Source organism: Grammomys surdaster, unplaced genomic scaffold, assembly GCF_004785775.1.
Source record: "Grammomys surdaster isolate TR1022 unplaced genomic scaffold, NIH_TR_1.0 140, whole genome shotgun sequence".
NCBI classification, from domain to species: Eukaryota; Metazoa; Chordata; class Mammalia; order Rodentia; family Muridae; genus Grammomys; species Grammomys surdaster.
In genome coordinates this window covers 4,195,636-4,212,124 of record NW_021604598.1, presented here as the reverse complement: position 1 = coordinate 4,212,124, position 16,489 = coordinate 4,195,636, and the positions used below count along the sequence as shown (strand labels likewise).

At 40.0% G+C, this 16,489-nt stretch overlaps 1 protein-coding gene and 1 long non-coding RNA gene across 2 annotated transcripts in view; one reads left to right on the top strand and one right to left on the bottom strand.

The window, feature by feature from the left end:
- The window catches only part of Bmper (BMP binding endothelial regulator), a 258,960-nt gene that overhangs the window by 209,702 nt on the left and 32,769 nt on the right, over positions 1–16,489 (bottom strand). The window lies entirely within an intron of this gene.
- Positions 11,536–12,439, top strand: LOC114618120. Its single transcript, XR_003710922.1, has 3 exons — positions 11,536–11,683; positions 11,905–12,022; positions 12,177–12,439. It is a non-coding gene; the product is annotated as an uncharacterized LOC114618120 (long non-coding RNA).

Below are 16,489 nucleotides of genomic sequence, written 5' to 3'. Positions count from 1 at the left end.
TTGTATGTATATAGTGAAGCCTTTGAGACTATATGTGCTCTTGGAGAATTTCTTTTTGCTCCATACAAGGTATTGGGTCAAGAGAGTGTTCCTTTTCATGCCTGCTCAGTATTCCCTAGCATAGAAATACCACTGACTGTATAAGTATTTCCCAGTGAAGGACATCTGGGCTTTTATTCATTTGTTAGCTTGCTCAATTGCTTTTGCTTTTCTTTTTGCTTATAACAAATAAGACTACTGTGCACATTTATTCAAGAAATAAATGTCCAAGAACGTACTAACTACCAAATGACAAGTGTCTGCTCGGTTTTATAAGAAACTGTGATACTGATGATGTTCAGTATGACTAAACCACATGACACTCTTTCCAGCAGTAATATGGAATTTTCCACTTCTCAACCATCGCTTGGCGTTTACATCTTTTAATCCATTTCTGTACATGAGTAGCAATGTCTCCTTGTGACTTAGATTTGCATTTTCCTGATAGCTAATAATGTTGAGCTTCTTTCCATGTGATAAAACACCACCTGTGCATACTTTCTACTGAACTGTCTCTTGGGTTTCCACCCACTTTCTAGTTTGTTGTTGTTTCTTTCTTTTCTTTTTTTTTGGCATGCTCAGATTTTCTCCCAGAGAGCTCACGTACATTCTGTTGATGTGACCCACAGCTCCTGGCTTCCTTTAGAGACTGTGCTTTTGATGTCAAGTCTCAAAACTTTTTGAACAGTGCTAGGTCCCAAATATATTTTTTCTACATGCTTTTTTCTATGTGTTGTTCCTTCATAAAACTTTATTGATGGAATTTTCCCATGGTTTAGCACAGTAGTTAGACTGTAATAAACATGGCTTTAATATTAAATTTTTCCTTTCTATCCAAAGGCACCAAGATTCATTGTAGTAAATAAAAAATATATATGCTTAATACTTTGCAAACTACTTGCTTGGGCTGTTTTTCACATTTCACATGAAAGTCTGTGATCAATTTTGATGATTTTTTTGCATAATTTATAAGGTTTAGGTCTAGTATATTGGTGATTGGTTTAACTTATTACCTGGAACTGCCAAGTTGCTCCAGCACAAATTTTGAAAAGGATAGGTTTCCTCCATTGACTTTCCTTGTTTAAAAACGGTTGGGTATGTTCACATTAGAACATCTCTGGATTCTATCTTGTGTTTCATTGATCTGTGTGTCTAGTTCTTACATGAGCTCACACTATATTTCTGTAGTTAATAGAAGTAGACTGAGTTCTCCTATTCCTTTTTAAGAATTGTTTCAGCTATTCTAAGTCCTGGGCATTTTCACGTAAAGTTTGGTATAATCTCACATATAAGACACACCTATCAAACCCATGCTTTTAAATTCTACTTTAGAAGTTATTTACATGGGAATATTAGGCTTAATCTACATATCGCCCAGAAGTCTCCTACAGTAGGTTAAGCTCACCTCTGTTTGCCCAACATCTCTCAATAACAGGAAACATTTGTAAGAAGCAAAGGATTTAAGATATCCCTTAGAGGCCTGTAAAAATGCAGATATTTGAAAAATTGGCTTTCTCTTGTCTGCTACCTCCTTGGCATGGGCTCTCTTCTGTCAAGTTTACACTGAACCTGACTGCCCAGGATAACATCAGAACTGTGACCAGCAGAGAAGGCTCATCTGATCAAACCTCAGAGCACAACTGTAGAATCCTCTGGAAAGTTATGTGGCCCCTCTGACCCTACGTTATCAAGTCAGAAAGGGTAATTCTTGCCTTATTTGAAATACAAGGAGGCAAATGCATTAAGAGGAAAAGCTACTCATTCTAGAAACTAGGCAAGATTGATGGAGACTTTAAGCAATGGGCCACAGATATGGAAGAAATTGAGTATTATTTGGCAAGAAAAGTAGTTTCTGAATATCTGATCACACATCCCTCAGGAGACATGGAGAGCAATCTCCACATGCAGAGTCACTGTGAGTACAGCTAATGTGGAAGGAACATTAGCAGCAGCCGAGCCAAGAATCTCCAAGGATCCGGAGTAGGGGATTATGGATTTTAGCTTGTCAACAATGGCTAACCTCTGGGCCCAAGCATTTGGGGTAAGAAGAACTGTTCCTGTTTTCCTAATATTAGTTACTATTTGCTCTGTAAAATCTTCTATCTTTCTAATGATAAACCATAAATACTCAACTATTGCTCCGAGTACTGAATTTGCACCAGGAGACCCTGTTCTTTCTCTTACATAGCAGATAAAACTAAATAAGATTCATGCCTGTCATATCTTTTCAATTTTAACATTCTGGACCTCCTTCACTTGCAGTTCTGATGTAAAACTACATACTCTAACCAAGACACCATGTACTCCAGAGGCTCCCAAGCTCACAGAACACCAGAACATCTAAAGGTAATAAAGAATATGGATGGCCAGTAGAAACCACTCAGTGCCCATCAGTGGATGAATGAATAAACAAAATGTTGTTTAGGTACAAAGTGGACTGTTATAAAGACTGTGGGGCAGAGAAGCAGTGATGCCAACTACAACCCTGAACACCTTCTACTAGTAAAATAAGCCACACAGAAAGGACAAAGTATAGGTACTTACGTGAGGTATCTAAAATGGATAACCTAACAGAAACCAGAAGTATAAAAGAGGTGAGCAGGGGCTGAGGGATGAAGGAGCAGTCACTACTCAATGGGTATAGCATTTGCAACTTAGGGTGAGAAAAATGCTCTTGAAGCAGAGGGAACTGAGGAGCAGGCAGTCATTTGAGTGCATGCTACTAGGCTCTTCCATTGAGATGGGTTACATAGCTTTGTGTGATATGTGATTTGTCATGATAGAAACAACGCAGACTCACCTGTTGAATGTGTGGAAATGGGGTCAACCATTTGACTACTTCATAAGCTGCATTCAGCAAGGCTTAGGAAGACGTCATTGGTCTAAGGCAGAGGAACCAGAAGTGGCAGTGGCAGGAACTGATTCCATCTTCATTTCCAAGCCCAAACCCTGTAGCAGCACATTTTCCCTACAAGTTGGGAAGAGCTATGGTAAGAGGAGTAAGGAGAGGAAGAAGAGGAGTAAGGAGAGGAAGAGGAGGAGCTAGGAAGGAGGCAGAGATGTAGGAGCAATGGAGAACCACGCATGTATCGGGAGGAGCCCTGGGTAACAACTTATATCTAGGTTAGTTAATTGGTTAACACTTCTAACGGTATGGGCATCTTGTTATTTGAGCATTGCCAAATATATAAAGCTATTGGATAATCTTTAAACATTAGAGTTTCATTTTCTACTGGGTACTGTGTGGATGGCAGGATGGTCTGGACTCAGCCCAGCCTTGAGGAGACAGCATGGAAGATTGGCAGAGCCATCTCCCACTCTGGTGACTTGTGGATGGCAGGCTAGTGTCTCTTACCACCTGAGCAGGTGGCTTCAGCCAGTACCATAGCAGTAGCGAGAACACTCCCGCTGCTTGTGACCTCAAGCCTAGCCTAGTCGGGAACATGGTGGCTCTGTAACTACAAGCCAGAGCAGGTGCTGCTGTTTTAAGTAATTACTTCAACAAAACCCTATTTCATTTCATTCTCCAAATAACTGGGTCTTTTTGATTTTTCTATAGTCCCCAGACCACAGCCACAAAAGAGCCTTGTCTTAATTCCTAAAACTATGAAGTATTAGCCTGTCTATTGTGTTTAGCACCTCAGGGTGTCCTTGCATGTAGGGGTTGGAGGTTTAGTCCTTGTTCTCCATTCACAACCTGATCAGAGCAGGCCTGGAATGGTTCCCCAAACTCAGCAGAGAAAAACTCACAGAGCACTTCTAAAACTGTCCAGATGTTCCTGAGCCTTCAGAAAACTGCCTCTCTTGTTCAGCATTAGCCAGCCAATGCCCAAGCATGTCTTCAGCTAAATATCCCCAGCCGTTTAACTACCACATGACATAAAAATACACTTAGGTTGTGTGGAATTCAATGAAGAAATCAATAAAGATTCAATAACATGGAACTGGCCAACTCTGTTTAATCATTTCTCATCCTGAGTTGGCCATTCTTACTCTCTACCATTTTAACTCAGCTTTTAGTTGGATCGGGTAACCAGCTAACGTGAGTTGGTGGGTCAGGTAATACTCGTGTTGAGACACGCACTGAGCTGGAAAGCCTGAAATCTATTTCCACTTTCACTGTCTCTCTGACAACTCCCTTCTTCCTACCTCTAGTCACTACCTCCAGTCACTTGGTCGCCACTATCTGGCGGGCACGCTGGACAGAGCCGAAAAAGCTAGGAGTGAGAGGACGAGTTGCTGCCAGTTTAGTGGGAGCTGCAGAAATAAAAATGTTACCGTGATAAAGGAGAGATACCCAGCTCTGCACCATGTAGCCATGGATGTCAGGAAGCAGAGTCTGGAGTGAGAGGCGCAGAAAAACATGAAACTAATCAAGTGACATGTGTGGAATGGAATCCGAACGGGGCGAATGGTGCATGTAGAGGGCTGTGATGTGGGTCAAGGACAGAGCACACAGCAACACAAATGAACAGCTCCTGTCAGACGCAAACGAGAGCTAATGTCATACTGAGCGGTGAGCAGGGCCGGACCAAACCAGCCCTGTGACCAGGCATACTCCCCGTGATCAGGCACGCTCGCCTACACAGAGAGGAGGAGGAAGAGACCATGAAGAAGCTAACTGCCCTCTCTCCCTCCATACAGTTCTGCCTAGGTCTTTCTACATGCCTGGATCCATAGTTGTTCTGAGTATGGCTGGCAGAATGCTAAACTGGCTGTCAAGGTTTCTGCCCTTGGACATGCATCTACCTTGTGAAATCCCTTCCCTGAATGAGGGTACACATTAGAATAAGAGGGATAACACCCTAGTTATTAGAATTTGTTACCACACAGGAGGAGAAAAAGAAGAAGGAGATTATAAAACTATACTTAAGTTCTCTGATCACATTAGTTCTCTGATGTTTGTTTATTTATTTGTTTGTTTATTGTGTGTGTGTGTGTCTGCCAGTCTGTCTGTGTCTGTCTGTCTGTTTGTCTGTCTGTCTGTGTGTCCCCCAACTGGCCCCAGGGACTGGACCTAGGAACTCATTCACATCAGGCAAGTAGGCTGTGAAGTTTCTATCCTCCTGCCTCAACCTTTAAGTAACTGCAGTTTCAGGCCAGAGCCACCAGCTCTGGTTTCTTAGTCAGTTTTTACTAAATCCACTTGACATTACCTTGAATGAACCTAATGTAATAGACGACCCATGTCAGCGAGCCTACGGTCACAAAGGCGGTCTACCGCTGGCACTGAGAAGGAAGCCATTCCACAACTGCAAATGAATTTTGCTGACAAAATTTGTGAGTACAGAAGAGGGCTCTGAGGCTCAAGCAGGACCCCAGCCCTGGCTGTCACCTACACTACAGCTTCTCAGGGCAGCAAGGCATCCTAGAACGTTAACAATGCACCAATCAGAAGATTAATGACCTTGATTTTAGGAGGCGAAGATTGCCATAACTAGTTATGCATCGGTAGAAAAATCAATACTTCGGGCACTTGCAGTAGAAGTAATCTTTGTCAGGATGACTGTGACTAGAGGGGGCATCTGTGCTCTGATAAAACTCTTTGCACAGAAGATAATGGGGAGAGAACCATCATTCCCTCTTTCTCTAAGAAATGTCCTCAGCTTGTCCACACCGGAAAGGTGAAAACAAATGCAACCGAAGTCATGCACACTTTAGAAATCTAATCTCCTAATTAAAGGCAACTACATATTCCCTAGAAAATCTACCACCCCAAATCCTCCAAAATGGTAAGCAATGCCCCTGAGGAAGTAGATTGAGACAAATGTAACAGGAAGACCTATCTCTCTGCCTTCAGTTTCCTTACCAATCTTAACAGCAAAAGCGGAGTTCTGCTAAGTGTGATTTTAATGTTAACAAGGCCCTTTTAAACAAATAAGGCCATGTTTACTTAAATGCCTAAATATCCTGATTTATATTATAGGTGGGTAAACTATGAATTACAACATTCTGTACATTTTTTTTTTCATCTAGTGAGAAAGAAGGAGGGAAAGTTTCTTTGGCTGTTTTTTTATTGTTTTTCATTTTCGTTTTGTTGTTTTTGTTGTTGTTTGCTTGCTTGCTTGCTTGCTTGTCTGAGGGGTATGTGCGTGTGTGTGTGTGTGTGTGTGTGTGTGTGTGTGTGTGTGTGTTACTGTTGTTCTTTATGGTGTGTATATGTGTTGTTTTGTTCTTATCTTTAAAAATACACCGAAAAGCTACTCACATTTCTGAAGCTATATAAATAAAGTGAGTTCTACTCACAGATTAAAACATATATGGATATCCAGTTTCCTGCAGCTTCAAAGCATAGTGAGGGTAATAGCTTTAAAAATTAAGCAGCTCAATGGCTGGGAGATGATGCAGTGTTCCAAGAGGTTTTAATAACAGGTAGAGCATAAACTCTAAAAAGTGGTACATCTCCAGGAAAAGATACAGCATAGAAAGCTTATGAATGGGAGAGAAACTTGCTTTATTATATACAAGTTTATAAATTCATAATTGTATGAATGGATTTCTACTAGAAACATTTGAGCAGAATCTGTTAGTGTGTGTCTATAGTCTCACCCCCAGAAGTGGGAAATCTGCCTGAATCTACGAGTTCAAGACCTGTTTGAAAAACATAGCAAGATGCCACTTTAGATAAACAGTGACAACTCCAGAACCAGGCATGGCAAAACTCTTCTAAACTGTTTCCCTGGAACATCACAGTAATAATACACTGATATGACTATCGCTGTTTTTAATGGTTAAGGGTGGCCAAAACATACTAGTTAATAACAGAAAGTCACTGCTTCCTAAGCCACAAATTGGTTTCAGTCATATCCTCAAAGCTGCTCTGTCCACAAACTTCTTTTGAAATTGTTGGTCCACCTTGACCATAAGAGCCTGTGAAGGGGGAGGCCATCAGAGAGACAAAGCTGCCAACCCTCCGTGGATCTTATCTTGCAGGAAACAAGACTCCAAGAAAGAAGGACAATACAACAGGTGGCATCTGAATTCCCTTAATTAGTACTGTCAAATCCCTAACCACTAGTTTAGAATAATCCTGACCTGCACTTCAGGACAGCAGCATCTACAAAAAACCCAAGGTTGAGGTTGATTGAGATTGGTTGAGGTTAGTCTTTTCTTCCAAAATCATTCTTTTGGGATTCAGACACAGGACACAAGACTGAGGTGCCTATTTAACATACCAAAGTGGATCTGACTTCCAAGTTCTCCCAGCATCTACTGTTACAAGGCATGGCTGGCATAACCCACAGTGTACTCTGAACTTTCCAGCCCAGGGGAGGGGCTTCTTCTCACCCAGTGGCTCTTCACTATATAATCCAGACATTTTGGTGCGTTCTCTCTCTCTTTCTGCATATCTCTCTGTCTCTCTGTCTCTCTCTCTGTCTCTTTGTCTCTCTCTATGTCTCTCTCTCTGTCTCTCTATCTCTGTCTCTCTCTCTCTCTGTCTCTCTCTCTCTACCTCTACCTCTCTCTCTCTGTATCTCTCTTTACCTCTCTCTCTCTCTCTCTCTCTCTCTCCCTCTCTCTGCATCTCTCTTCTTCCTGTGTGCACTTTCTTTCTCTTCCCCTTCCCCTCTGCCCCTCTGTATCCCTCTGCATGGCAAGTTCATTGACCTCCTCCTGTGTGCTTGGTGAACTCATCTGAAAGCTACCACCAATAAACTTGCATTTATACTTTAATTTGGCTTGAATTGGCTCATTTCATCATCAGAGAGTACTTATCACCTTTCTCCAATTCATCCATAATAGTTTGAAAAACTAAGAGTCAGATCTTTGACCCAAAAATAGTCCCTTCCTTTTAGCAGTATAAAATCTGGAGCAAGCAATGTCTATTTGGATCACACACTTGACAAATTGGTCAGGTCAAGGTAGAAGGAAAACAGAAGGTGGATGAAGGATTGTTCTTTGTTTGGGGAACAGTCAGCACGTGTGGCTATGATTGCCAAGAGAAGTTTGGCTGGAAGGAAACAACATTATGCATATTCTGTACTATTTGAATGGTATCCGTTAATTAACAGTGTTCAAGTTATTGCTATTACTCATGAACTTCTTTGACTCTTGTGACTGGTTTATACAAATGAGCCCAGTTCCCTTATTATTCCCAGGTATGTAGCATTCAAATTTATCAGAACCTAGGGAGAGTTGGCGTGAGGTGCAAGTCTCTATTTCATTCATTCTGTCTTAGTTAGGGTCACTATTGCTATGATGAAGCACCATGACCAAAAGCAAGTTGGGGAGAAAAGGATTTGTTCAGCTTACACTTCCATGTTACTGTTCATCATCAAAGGAAATCAGGACAGGAACTTAAACAGGGCAGGATCCTGGAGGCAGCAAATGATACAGAGGCCCCGGAGGAGTGCTGCTTACTGACTTGCCCATCGTGGCTTGCTCATCCTGCTTTCTTACAGAGCTCAGGACCATCAGCCTAAGGTAGACTAGACTCTTTCACCATCAATCACTAACTAAGAAAATGCCCTACAGGCTGGCCCACAGCCCAATTCTTAATTGAGGTTCTATCTACCCAAATGACTTTAGTTTGTGTCAAATTAACATAAAGATATCCAGCATACATTCCTTCTGCTTTCATGAGACACCATGAGATATGTTTCAATAAGATATGAAAGTGAAAAACTAGAATCCATGGCCTATAACCCACCAAAAACAAGACAAAGCACAAACGAATCAAAGTCCAGATTGTGAAAAATAAACACTACTTGACAAACAATACACTATTTTTTCTATCTTTCATCAAATCAATATGGACAAATAATATTTCATGTGTTCTATAAAAAAAGAGGATAGAATTTGACCTATAAAGTTTGAAACACACTGTATTCATTTATGATTCCCTAACATATATTCAGATTACAGATGCATTATTGTTCATGAAAGAACTCCAAATTAAAGGGTGATTTCAGTCCAAGTAAACATGGAAAAGCTGCCAAATCCATCTGCCTGGCTTCCAGTGATCTCATCTGTTTTCATCAAACAATACTGAGCCTTCTCAAATTAGGTTAATCTTTCTCCTAGTTATTAGGCCATTTGGATACAAATTTATAACCATTATTAATAAGAAGAAAAACAATCTTGAGAGTATGCTAAATCTTTTGCTTGACAAGAATCAGTTATAAATTACTTGCCTTTGCTTTAGGGATTATTCTGGGCTCATAAAAGTTAAGAACAATCAATTAACGGCATCATCCATAACTAGCTGGCATATGGCTCAGGAACGCCATTGAGTTCATGAATGAATGAAAGTTCTGATCAATATGAAGGGCTGTGAGTGTATGAAGTTACAAACACATGATGGCCAAGCCTTTCAGGGGACACTTTTGGAAGAATGGTCACATTTCTGCCCTTCAGCAATCTACCCACCCACTTCCTCTTTCATACCAACATCCCTTTCAGAGGAAAATAACTCCAAGACAAGATAATACTGACTTACATTATTGTCTGCCCCTCCCCTTTCCCAGGTAATCAACAAACAAAAACTTATTTCAAATTAGTATTGATACAGTAGACCTGGAGGGAAGCCTGGGAACTGGTATTTTAACACAGTCCCTGGATGAACTGGAATGAGAATAATTTCAAGGAACTAGTTCATGCTTTTGTGTAGACGTTAACCTTCAGGAATGAGCCTTCCAGACTAATCCCTGTGATTGTGACCAATTCTTTCTTGTTCTCGAAGATGCATCACCTATTCTACAATAGTTCCTCGGGCATGTGTCCTGATCCTTTGTCTAGCAGGTGACCCCTTTCCTTTCCTGCTCGCTCTAGACTGCCATCCTGAGTTGCCCTCCCCCTTGGCAGGCATTGGAGACATGGACACCCTCTCCTTTATCTTTGGAAAAAATAACATCATGATAACTGGATTATCTCACTTGTATGAGCCCTCAGATTCCTTAGACAAAAACAAAACAAAACAAAACAAAAATAAGAAAGAGAAATCACTTCAGTCTTGTGGGAACTATTGGATGAGCAACAAGATCCCAGTCTGCTGTCCAGTGACAGAGTAAAACAAGAGCCGTTGGCACTTCTTGGAAAATAACAAATATGGGAAAGGTCTTAAAATTCATCAGATAATCCCACCTCATAACCCGAGGGATCTAACAGTGAGAGATCCACAACATTCATCGACCTTGGGAAAAAGCTCTTGGAAGATGCAAGCATGAAAGTTTTCAAAAAAAAAAAAAAAAGGATCAAAATTCCCAAAATGATTTTTTCCTGTGAGAAGGATGTCATCACTAGAGAGCTGAGTACCTGATCAGCCCCTGGCTTGTAACAAGGAATAGCAATCATTCTTAAAGACCCGTAGAGAAGGGATAGGGCCATAGGCCCAACACACAAACATCAAAGTTTGTTATTATTTATAAAGGAGTAGAACTAAGTTTTGCATAATAACAAATGAACTATGCATCTTAACTATAGAAATGACAGAAACACATAGAGAGCTCATAAAATAAGATATAAACATAACCATACGTTTAGGACAATTCATGAAGCTTAGTGACAGTTTCAGTGAGAATGGTCCCGATAGGCTTGTATATTTGAATGTTTCATCCCTGGTTGTTTAAGAAAGATCAAGAGGTGTAGCCAGACACAGGAATAACAGCAGGAATAATCCTTCTTTCCTTCCTTCAATAGCTAATATCCTAATTTTGGCTAGTTCTAGATCTGTACTTCTGTATTCATGAAAATATCATATCGCCAACTATCGTTCCTCAACACTTAGGGACAAACAGCTTACAAATTCTGAAGGAAATGCTTGGGATTTTTCCTAAGCCATGTAGTACCATCCACTGTAGTAGAGCATATACACATCTCCCCAGGCCTGGATTCCTAACTCACTACTTTCAAAAAACTACAAATATGCACATAGCAAGCCTTACATGTTGATTCCTTGGCTGCTTGGTAAAAGCTAAAAATATAAACATTTATCAGAAGAGAAGTGTTAAGTGAATTATCATACATCAGTTCCACAGAATCCATTCAACAACTGAAAAAGGCATGAACTGGACTGGGAAGACCTCTAACTCACATATTATTGAGGTTTTGAAAGCAAACTAAAATGAAGTATGTATGAACTCCATCTCATCTCTGTACAAGAAAAGTGCACATGCAGAATTACATCATAAAAACCTGCAAACGTTCTGGGATGGTCATAAGAAATTGATAACAGTTGTTTCTGAGCTGGGTGGGTTTTTGTCAGATCAGAAACACTTGCTTCACCTTCCTGCCTAAATACTTATTGTATTGATGTGCTGGTTACCTACAACTAAAAATTAAGTAGAACTATGTTAAGAAAGTGAGTGAAGAAAGAGTCAGGAAAAAAAAAATGTCCCAAGAAACAATGGGAGGTGGTTAGTCAGTTTGAGGACTCAAGCCCCGCCCTCCCCCACGTTTACTTATTCACACAGTTGAGTAACGGAGAGACCTTTGACACACGTTCTCCAGCATGCCAACATCTGAGTTAGATTTTCTTGGCCATTATGGGCTGTTTGGCTTTGGTTCCCATGTCATCATTCTAAAGCTTTCAAAGTGGAAAGGGAGCAAAGGGTCAGGAAAAATGATGGCCTCTCAGCTACCCAGCACAAGTTTCCCACACCAGGCGTGATTAGCTGGAACAGATATTCTCTCTCAGTTCTGGAAGGTAAGGCTGACACATCCTCAGCAGAAGGTGTCCCACTACTCATTTCCTTCTTCTGGGATCAGGGGCTGTCCGACCTCAGCCTGCATGGGCACAGGCAGGGGTGGGAGGGTGTTCTCAGTGGAAGTTTGAAAACACTGACACCGAGGTCCATAGTTACCAATATAACATCTATGAGTTAGATGGTTGGACCACCCAGTCCTGTCCATGTCTCTGTCATTTAGCAGGTCTGTCACGCTAAGCACACCAAGAAAACCCCTCAGAGTCGCCATTTTCTTATAACACAGAATGTGGCTCCGATAATGCCTCTCACATTCCAGAGGATCAAGTCAGTATCTAGCTGTAAGTAAATGCTTCCTCGGAACTTTGTACTTTCTATTTGGATAAAGAAGATCATCTTTGTAATTCATCATCACTACTGGCAAGGCATTTTAACCAATGTTCCCCTGGTCCATTGGCTCTTGAGGAACACCCACTATGCTTGTGATTCCCTAAGGAAGAAGATGGCAACAACAGATTTACTCACCCGGCTGCTTTAGGGCTGCTTCATCCCGTTTGCAACACCAGGTTCCAGCTTCCTGTATGTTCTGCTAATGGTAGAGTGGTTCCACCCAGGATGACTAAGAGCCAACTCCTCCAGGAAGCCTGAGATCTCATCCCGCACCCATCGCTCAGGAACACATTGCTATGAGAGGACACTGAGCACACTGCCAGGAGGAAGCAAGCAGTACCTTGGAATGCAGAGGCCTTCAAAGCACAGCACACTCCACCAGTTCACCACTACAGTGTGGTAACTCACAGGAAACTGGGGAGGTCTGATTCTCTATTATATACAGTATCTGCTTTTGTATACTGTATACATATTATATACATATTATATACAGTATTCTCAATCAGATTAAATGCTTTGACCCTGATACAATGCTTCCTGAATATCATCTGACTCTGAACTAAAGCATTAGCTGTATTAATCATGATCTCTGTGTCGTTCCAACTGAGTAGGAAAAGGCAGCGGTCTCAGTGTTAGCATGAGGATGCCCGTGGGAGGACCTAGCAGGAGCACAGCTGCCACATCTGGCTTGGGACTTAGAGAACACATTAATGACCCATTATTTTTTTTTTCTGAGTTAACACATAGTATCAGAAGGTTACTGGAGTTTAGCAGCTTCCTCAAAGGCCAAAGCCTGAGTCCATCAAGGATAATCCCGAGCTGTGTGGCACACTCAAGTCCCTCTCACATGGTCTTTGAAGTCATTTCTCCACATACAATGGGCTTTGCTCCAGCTCCTTGCCTCCATCTTTACACAAGGCTAATACCTGGTATAGAACAGTGTCCAAAGTGAGTAAATAAATGTTCATACTTTCCCACAAAAGAATCTTATGTATCTACTAAAGGAAGTATATATGAAAAATAGAGGCACTATATGTTAATGTCAAGTGGGAAAAAATAAAAATAGTGCGATAGGATTGTTAAGATGTAGGGCAGGGAGAAGAAAGAGGGGCAGGAAAGGAGCAGTAACCAAAACCAAGGATGAATGAAAATAGAAGGGAACTTGTTACTCTGCATGCTTAAGAATATATCACATCAATCATGGAGGACAGAGAGAAGTAAGGCAAACAGTAACCGTTTTTCATAATAAACACAGTGTAACTGTTCACTCCTGTAAACTGAAATGACCAGTAAGTTCTTTCTTCCCACAGTTTAGAGCTTTCCTGTAAGTCTAAATTATGATTCTAAATAGAAAAACCACAAATGAGGCAAAACACTTGGAGTCTCTAGCACCTAAGAATAAAGATAACTGTGTTCCTGAAACACACAGCACTGTATTCTAATACAGAGAAAATATTAAGGAAGCATCTTTAACACCTACCTCCTAGAAAGGAAAAGAAGATACACAGAGTGGCTCAGGAAGGTTCTCACTTATGGAGTCATGTATTTACTTATACCTGTTGAGTCACCCCTCAATCACTGGGATGAAGCTCTCTTGATTATAGTGGATAATCTTTTTAATATATTCTTAAGTTCAATTTGCAGGTATCTGTTTAGTTTTTATGACCACACTGATCAGAGAGATTTGTCTATATTTTTTCTTTTTTTCCTTTAATTTGTTGTGTCTTGTTTTTAAATGTATTAGTGAAATTCTGGTGTCATGAAAGAAATTTGGAGTGGTTTTTTGTTTTCCTTTTCTATTCTATGGAACAGTTTTACTTACTCTTTAAAGGTCTGATAGTTCGAGCCTAGGGTTCTCTGGTTGGAAGAGTTATATATTTTTTTTTGTTTAAATTTGATAGATTATATGCTTCAAGATGTCCATTCAATGGCAGGTTCAGTGTTTAAAAATACTTTCTGCTCTTGAAGAGGACCTGGGTTCAATCCCTAGCATCCACATGTGGCTCACATCCTTAAGTAACTCCAGTTCCAGGGATTTCAGTGACATTTTCTGGCCTCCACAGCCACTACACAGATGGTGCACATACATACCTGAAATCAAAACACTCAAACACATACATAAAGAAATATATCTTTTAAAAAGGGTTTAAGAAGAAATTCATCCTTTTCTATGTTTTGCAATGCAGCAGAATATGTGTTTGAAGCATATTTTCAATACTGTCTGTTGAACTGCTTCTCTTTCATCTCTAGTTTTATTAGTTTGAGTTTTTCTAGTTTTCCAGTTTTTGTTTGTTTAGCAAAAGTTTGTCAATCATATTAATTTTTCAAAAACCTACCTCTTCATTTCACTGATTGTTTGTATTTTTTTCATTTCTTTTTTATTAATTTTTGTTTCGATTGTAGTAATTTCTTCCCATCTGTTCTTGAGTGTTCTTATTTTTCTAATGCCTTAAGGTGCATCATTAAGTTATTTATTCAGGTTTTCTCTGATTTTCTGATGTAGGCACGTTAAGTACAAACTTTCCTGGTAGACAAGGGAGTGGTACTGTTTGTACACACGACAACCTGTGTACACAAAAGGAATTGCTGGATTTTGTTTCATCTGAAATGTGTAACTTTTTCTGCTTGTCCATCTACTTCGTCTTCACTCTGTCTTCCATTTATTCTAATCTTCCAAGGGAAAGAGAGAACTAAGGTACACATGATTCTAGAACAGTGTATTAGAGTTGAACTGACTTCAATAGACCCAAGAATAAAGCAGCAAATTCAGTACCTTGAGTTCTGATAGTAGCCCTTATACACCAGATAAATAAAACAAGAGAAGGATTTAAAGGGCTTACAAATAGGAAAGGACAAAGTTAAAGTATCTTTATTTATACATGATTTGTTTATATGCATAAAAAACCCTAACCCCTCCACCAGAACGCTCTTACAGCTGATAAACATTTCCAGTGAGATGGCAGAATACAAAATTAACACACAAAAGTCACTATTGTTCTTGTATATCAATGACAGATATACTAAGGAAGATATCAGAAAAACACCACTCACAATGGCCTCAAAAAAAAAATTGAAATAAATCTAACCAAGGAAGAAGTGAAAGACTTGAATAATGGAAACAGCAAAAACTTTAGAAGGAAAAATGAAAAAGAAACTAGAAGACAGAAATACCTCCTGTTTATGGATTGATAAGATTAATATCTTGAACATGACTAGCGTACAAAAGTAATCTACAGATTCAATGTAATCTCCATCAAAATAATAATGTAATTTTTCACAGAAATTGTAGAATTCTTCAATTCCATACACACACAAACACATACACACATACACACATACAAACACACATATACACATGCAGAGAGAAGAGAGAGAGAGAGACAGAGAGAGAGAGAGCAAATAATCAAAATGCATGACAGCATTAACTGAGCCAAGAACCCAAGCCTGACTAAGTTAAAGATCCTGAGTCAGAAACTTCTATTAATCTACAAAATGAATATGTCATCAATCTACAAATACTTTCTTTTTACCCAAATTTAGTATAGCCTTCCACTGTCATGGAAGCAGTATCTTTTCCCTCATGGTGATAAACACTGAGTTTCACAACTGGTCAAAGTGCAGAGAATAAGAAATGGTGACCTGTTCAACCTTAAATGGGGCATCTATATCACAATGCATCCTGCCAAGACTCAAGGATCACGACAAAGGGGATAGAAAGATTTTCAGAGCCAAAGGCTGTAGAAACTACTGCAGAGTTCTGTGGACATGACAGGGCTGATGCACACTTGAACTCACAGTGAATAAGACTATATTAACCAGACCTGCCCAAGATCAAGCTAGTCAAAATCTTACTGCGGATAAGGGAGGGATACACAAAGTTCCACTCCTAGCTAGGGATCTATTGGCAACTGATGGACAGAATGACAGGCAGGGAGTGTCACACCCTCTGGCAGCTTGCCCTTTATCCAGTGACTGGTCCTATTCATACTAGTAACACTGAGTGAACTTGGGGAGTTTTAAAAGAATGAAACAAAGAATACATGAAGTTAGAGAGGAAATTTTGTGGTATTATGAATATGGGAAAAGTTGTAGAGAAAGGAACATGGGGCCAGACTTGATTAAAACACACTATGTGTGTGAAATTCTCTGAAAAGAAAAAAAAAAACGAGAAAAAGAAAAATACAGCTTTTAAAAGGGAAAAAATAAATATTAAATGTAACTATGTGCCAGATATGCTAATATGCTAATTGCCCTAATCTACTTATTACACAGCTTATACGCATCACACTGTATCTTATACTATACAAAGATATTGTGTATCAATGAAAATTAATGGTTTAAAAACAATAGGAGAAATTTACTCTCCACCTGAAGCTCTACATCTGAAGTTCCCAGGGACAGAGAGGGGAGGGGGAGGG